Raw genomic sequence first — 6,000 nt, forward strand, 5'->3', positions numbered from 1 at the left:
CCCCAGTTCTGCATGCATAAATACATAAATCTTTTAAAAAATATTAAAAAAAAAAACAATTCCTGAGTTTTAAAGTAGTAATCTAACCATTGCCACAGGTGACTTTGAAGATACATTCTTTGTCCTTCAGGAAGTCACACTAAGGGGTAATGGATCCTGGAGAGAGAGTGGGAGGCAGAGGGGTGCAAAGCTTACCTGGAAGTGAGCTCCCGCTTTTCACTTCCGGCTATAACTTGCCCAACAAAGAAAATGGCTGAGTCATAGGATCCCCTCCAACCTGGCAGCAATTGCCTTGCATTTTGGGGCTGTAGGACTCACTGGATCATAGCTCAGCACCTCCTGGGTCAAGCTGGTCTCCCTAGGAATTCTGCTGGAGGTGCTGAAACCAAGCCTTGCCCAACATAGACCACAGCTCCTGCACCGATGGTCCAGGTCTAGGTCATGGCATAATATGGGATTAAGGTCTATTCACAGAGTAGCCTTTTGTTACAAGCATTCAAATGTATATTGGTAACCCCCTGCCCCATTGTAGCCACTGGTTTGGCCCCCAAGAATCCAGTAGTGAACCCAATACAACTGCTGTCATTCTGGGACCCAACTTGGGGACGAGACAGATATTGGACAATGCACAGTGAGATATGGCAGAGAATCTGGTGGGGTGGGTGCTGTGAGCAACGTACAACAAGGGGCAGGACGTGAACTGGTCAGTGGGGGTCAGTTGGTGAGCTGCCCTTGTGGTAATGTGCTGCATAGAGAAGGGAGCTAAGCCCTAAGGTTGCCTGTGACAGGGCACCGAGCGACAAGCAGCATGCCGCTGAAGGAAGACTGGCAAAGAGCACCATGAAGTGCAAAAAGGACCAATATAGTGAAATGCTTTCTATATAAGTAAGCACTTTGCACACCATATGGTCATTGTTCCATTCAGTTGTCATTACATCCCGATAAGCCAGGTAAGCTGATTCTCCCATGTCACTGGGAGGATGATTGCAAGGACTGAAGGATGATGTGGTTGCCTCAGCTCACACAGCCAGGACACAGCAATCCTTGAGTCTGGACCTACATGCTCCAAACTTTCAAATTCAGTGTTCTGTGCTGCCTTGTCAACGCAATCCCAGACCCCAGGGCTTCGTGTGGAAGAAAGAATACTTTTGAGGCTGCATGTTGCTTGGAAGATTCTTACAAACCACCTTCTCTGTGACTCTCCTGTCTCTGTTACTTGGAAAACTTGTTCAAAAAAGCTGTTGTTTTTCAGGGTGGCTTCCTGAGTCTTTGCTGATGGATCCTTTAGAGAAACCACGAGAATACCGGTGAATGCCACTCTGGTCCTCATGTTAAGCTTCCTGGGGATGCCAAGAAGTCAAACAGCTATAGCCCTCCCTGGTGGTGCAACGAGTTAGGACGCAGCACTGCCAGCTGGCCTCAGTTGCTTCAGTGTGAGTTTGCTCCCTGGTCCCCGAGGTGACCCACAAGGCATGGCAGACCTCTTCTGACCCACCTGCTACTCCCCTCAGCAATGTAGTTCATCGATCTGCCTGTTCTACTCTCTACTCTATATCTAGTGAATCCTCTTACTATGCCTGCACCCCAGTTCTGTATGCATAAATAATATCTTTTTTTTTAAAAAAAAAAAGAATTATTAAAAAAAAAAAGTCAAGCAGCTCTTTCAAGAATCTGGGATCCAAAATACAAATGTGCAAATGGATAACTGTAGATGTGATTACTGGCTAAGTTTTGGGATCTGACCCAATCCCCTCTGTTCCTTTATTTTACTCTTCATAAAAATAATAGCATCTGGGGGCCCTCCCTGGTGGCGCAGCGGGTTAAAGCACAGCACTGAGAAGCTAAAGCCACTTCTGCATGAGTTTGATTCCCGCCTGCCCTGGAGGTGACCATATGGCGTGGCAGACCTCTCCTGACCCGCCCGCTGCTCCCCTCAGCAGTGCCCTTCATCAGTCTGCCGGTTCTGCTCCCCACTCTGTCTCTGGTGAAGCCTCTCGCTGCCCCTGAGCCTCTGGCCTGCACCCCAGTTCTGTATGCACAAATAAATAAATATTTTTAAAAAAATAATAATAATAGCATCTGGGCCCTCCCTGGTGGTACGATAGATTAAAGCACAGCACTATGAAGCTATCTGAAGCCATTGCAGCATGAGTTTGATCCCCAGCCAGGGGAATAAACTACATGGCAAGCAGACCTTTCCTTTCCCACTTCCCTCAGCAGTGTATTTCAGTACATCTGCCTGTTCTGTTCCCCACTCTGTCTCTGGTAAATCCTCTCACACCTCCACCACATACCTCTGGCCTGTACCCCATTTCTTGTATGTATAAATAAATAAATCTTTAAAAAAATAATAGCACCTGCTCCAGGGTTGAAGTGAGATTTAAGAAGTAAACATGTGGGGCCCTCCCTGGTGGTACAGGGGTTAAAGCACAGCACTGAGAAACTGAAGCCACTTTGATCCCCGCCTGCCCCGGAAGTGATCCACATGGCTTGGCAGACCTCTTCTAACCCGCCCACTGCTGCCCTAAGCAGCGTACTTCGTCCATCTGCCTATTCTGCGCCCCACTCTGTGTTTGTTGAATCCTCTCACCACCCATGCACCTCTGGCTTGTACCCCAGCTCTGTATAAATAAAAAGTAAATATTAAAAAAAAAAGAAGTAAACATGTGAACACACACATACGCAGTTCTTGACAAACTAAGCAACATTTAAGTGTCCACTATTATTCTAAGTGGGGAACCAGGTAGGTGCTGGTGCTTGATACTGGTGTCCAGAACAATCAGGACAAGAAAAAAAAGAAAGAAGCAAGAAGACAGGCTCAAAGATTTCCCAGCTAAAATAACCTAGTTAAGGGAAAAACCATTTCAGGTCATGAGAAAAACGCTGCCACTTTATAATGCAGGGAATGGCATTCTCCAGAAGAAACTCAAACTGTGCCTGGGAAAAGCCACTCCATGTGGTGGCTCTGGGTTGGTGTAGATTCAAGTGCAGCTTCTCAGGGCATGGAGAGTGGGAGGAATGTTAAGTGTATGCTGCATTGTCGTTAATTAATTTCTCAAGGGTTGCAGTAATCAGAAGGCTCATTAATGTGTTTCAGCCTGCCTTTCATTTAGAGAATGAGTAGTAAATGTAAATGCAGTGCACTTAGAAACCTTAAAAATCATTCAGCACTGCAATAGGAGGGCAGCGACCATGGTCTGTCTCTAAGGAAAAGAAAAAACCCACAAGGCTTCTTTAATCACATGAAAGAGGAGCAATTCTAACTCAACGGCAGCAGAGACTCCCTGTGGCTTTTCAAAATATTATCATTTGGACCTGTTTGTCCCTCTGGTCTTGTACACTGTTTAAAGACGCTCTGCTCCATCCATATTTATATTCCTCCCAGCAGGGAGTGTAATCCTGACTGGCGGATTCTGGAGGCCAGGGCTTGGCAAGGCTGCGCCAAAGGGGCCACCCTGAACTCATGAGGTGTGCAAGAAAAAGCTGCAGAAGAGAAGTGAGCCCTCCCCACCCGACCCCCCAAAGCGCCCCTCACGGGAGGCTGGGCTCTGGACCAAGTTGGGGGCAGACTTTCTAATTCTTCCAGACCAACCTCAGGGTTCCATGCACTCCCCCAGCTCTAATCTCTACCTCCCTTGAGGAGGTGCTTGAAAAAGGCCAATTCCTTCTGCTCTGTGGGGTTGGTGCTCTTCAGCGGCCCCTTCACACACCTGGCCTCTTCCCTGGTATTGTTAATATTAAGTGCTGTAGAACAGCATCTTGATTATGTAAGCCCTTTGTAAATCTTTGCTCTTCTTATTGTGCTTGTTATTGTTACTGCTGGCAGACAATCGGCCACACAGGATTTGGGGGGCCTTCTGTCCCTCCAGTTTTCCACCCTTGGCTTTCTGATGATAATAGCTGGCCACAGCTATCATATCTTGGATTGTCACTCAAACTTCCATGTCTTGTGTTTACCCATCCTCATCGCAGGTTGACCTAGGTCAGTAACACTGTTGTGTCTTTACATACCTCTCTAATGTGGGGGAAGATCTTCACCACTGCTCTAGAAGAGGTCATGCCTCCATTAGGAATGGAAAACAGCCCATAGAAAGCAGAACTCCTTTGACAGAAAGGGAACACCAAGAACGCTATGATACCCTCCTTCACCCTGGGAAAAACAAACATTTCAGTCACTTAACACATGTACAGTCCATTTTACCCCTACCTCTCTTGGGGGACCTTGAATGTGAGATCCTCATGTGTGAGCTCCACTAAACTTTGATCTCAAGTTCATTTCAACATTGTTGCAAACCTACTGTGCGCCAAGTATGATGTCAAGTACTGCTATATGACATAGATGAGTCTCTACCTTTAGAAGGCATACAGCAGGGGACTAAGTCTCACCCAGAAAAACAATTCCAATGAGTCCAATGAAGAGGAGGGTGCATGGCCCAATCTGGGCTCCCTGGAGGGCAGGAGACCTGAGCCCAGTCTCCAGGATACATGCAGGTTCCCAAGCACTGAGGAGGGGTGGATGTTCCAGACACAGGCACCCAGCCTCTGGCTCCAAGTTGAGTACAGTTCACACCACCCCTGGGTTGGCTAAGGGAAAAGGTAGGAAATTGGTGCTCCTAGAGTGTGAACTTGGGGCCACACTGGGCGATGGCCCTGAGCAAGGCCCAAAACCCAGAACTTGAAGAGGTCCCTGGAGTGCCAGGCCTTCTCCCCTAAGACTTACCCTCCAAGGGATTGAAGCAAAAGGGGACAGGATCAGTTTTACATCTTATTTGCTCCTTAAGTCTCCCAAGAACCTCAAAGAGTTGAGCTGTAGTGCTGGTATTTCAAGATGTTCTCCAACCATATGGTTGAAAACCAAGTTGCTCCTTTATTAAATAAATTTGGTAACTGGATATTTAGCAATGAAATACTTGAATGAAAGTGTCTAGGGTGAAATCTTCAAGCTCTAGTGTAGTTTCTAATCTGCAAAGAGAGATTTGCTTCAATGGAGATTAGAATTCAGTGGAAATTAGAGGTCTATCCTAGTCACAAAGGTTTGTCCCTGCCCCCATCTTAAGCACCTTCCTCCCAGTGTCACAGTTGGGAACACGCTGGAGCACACAGTCTTATTACACACCAGTGTGTCCAGATCACAATGTTAGACCTGGGTAGGGGTCAACTTCTCAGATGTTATGTGCAACATGACACAATGAGAACCTTAGTCCTCAGCTCTGCCATCAATTGAATCATAGCTGAAATTCAAAAGGATGGGGCTTGCTACAATATAACATCTAGTTTGGAACCTGAATCATGATTCATTCTTTTCGATTTTTGCTAAATTTACTATTTTTTTTTGAAGATTAAGAAAACAGTGGGTAAAATGCTCTCAAATGCCCTATCTATAGCCAGTCCATACTAGTTTTGCCTACCTATGGTCTTCTTCTTCTTCTTCTTTTTCTTTTTTTTAAGATTTACTTATTTATGCAAACAAGAACTGGGGTACAGGCTAGGGGGAATGAGAGCATTCACCAGAGACAGAGAGAGGAGTAGAACAGGCAGATCCACTGAAATACACTGCTGAGGGGAGCAGACAGCTGGACAGGAGAGGTCTGCTGTGACATGTGGGTCACTTCCCTATCCGGGGATCGAACTCATGCTGTGATGGCTGTAGATTGTTTCATAGTGCTGTGCTTTAACCCCTGTCCCACCAGGCAGGCCCCATGTTCTTCTTCTGAAGGGGGTGGTTCTACTAAAGATTCAGGTCACTTCACCTCTGGGTAAATAGAAATCTATTTACATGAGAAACGAGTTTGGCATCTTTTAAATGTTCAATACTTTGGTCTTATTTAGTGCTTGTATTGTTCTTTAATGTCTTGTCCTCTAGATAAGGCATTTGAAGGCAGTGATCTTAGTAGATTTCTATTTTTATACCCCTCTCAGCACTTAGCACCATTCCTTGTGTTTAACAGATGATCAATAAATATTCCTAGATTGACTAGAGGCAGAGTCTCCATAAGTAAA

This window comes from Condylura cristata, unplaced genomic scaffold (genome assembly GCF_000260355.1).
Source record: "Condylura cristata isolate star-nosed mole 26May11 unplaced genomic scaffold, ConCri1.0 scaffold00008, whole genome shotgun sequence".
Classification (NCBI taxonomy): domain Eukaryota; kingdom Metazoa; phylum Chordata; class Mammalia; order Eulipotyphla; family Talpidae; genus Condylura; species Condylura cristata.